This window comes from Stegastes partitus, unplaced genomic scaffold (assembly GCF_000690725.1).
Source record: "Stegastes partitus isolate 25-593 unplaced genomic scaffold, Stegastes_partitus-1.0.2 Scaffold842, whole genome shotgun sequence".
NCBI classification, from domain to species: Eukaryota; Metazoa; Chordata; class Actinopteri; family Pomacentridae; genus Stegastes; species Stegastes partitus.
This window is the reverse complement of record NW_007578573.1, coordinates 329,742-330,583: the sequence shown is the minus strand read 5'-3', so window position 1 is coordinate 330,583 and position 842 is coordinate 329,742.

The window sequence follows — 842 nt, the reverse complement described above, 5'->3', positions numbered from 1 at the left end:
TCATGATGAAGCACGGTGGTGGCAGCATCATGACGTGGGGATCTTCTCTGGAAGGCTTGTAAAGATAGAGGGTGAATGAATCCTGGAGGACAACCTGATGCAGTCTGCAGGAGAACTGAGACGTGGAGAAGACTTGTTTTCCATCAAGACAATGAGCCGAAGCAAACAGCCAAAGCTCCACAGAAATGGATTGAAGACAGCAAGGCGAAGTTCTGGAGGTCCAGTCAGAGTCCAGACCTCAGTCCAGCTGTCTGGACCTCATGTTGTGTAGATCCTCCTCGAGGCTCCTGGCGGCTGAATCATTGTGTGTTTGACTGTTTTCATCCTGAGAGTTAAGCTTTTAGCTCTTTGGTGTACTTTTGAAGAACAAATCTACGTTAACGGGTCCAAACAGGAATAAAACATGGAAACGCCTTCAGAACACTGCAGGATGGAGAGAGAGCTGCTCTAAAAGCCCCCCAGAACCAGAACCGTCAGCCTGAGCTGGTTTTGCGGCTCTTCCTGCCCTCCGACCCGCTCGCTGCTGGCGGCGCCGAGCAGCCTGACGTCTCGAACACAAACAGCATATGTCGAGTCGTCGAGTCGCGCCGCCGAAATGCTAAAAACGAGCCGTGTGAAGAAGCGGCGTCCTGCAAACAACTTCACCAAACAACAACAGCGCTGCTGCGAAAGCGGCGCCGAGAACAATGGCCGCCTTGTTCGGTCGGCGCGTGTTTGGCACGACGGCGGCGGCGAAATATGTCACGGCAACATGTTTGGGCCCCGAGTGGAAGTGAAGCCGACGCCTCCGATTCTCACCGAGAGACGAGGCTGCAAATGAATCACAAGTGAGGAGGAAAAAA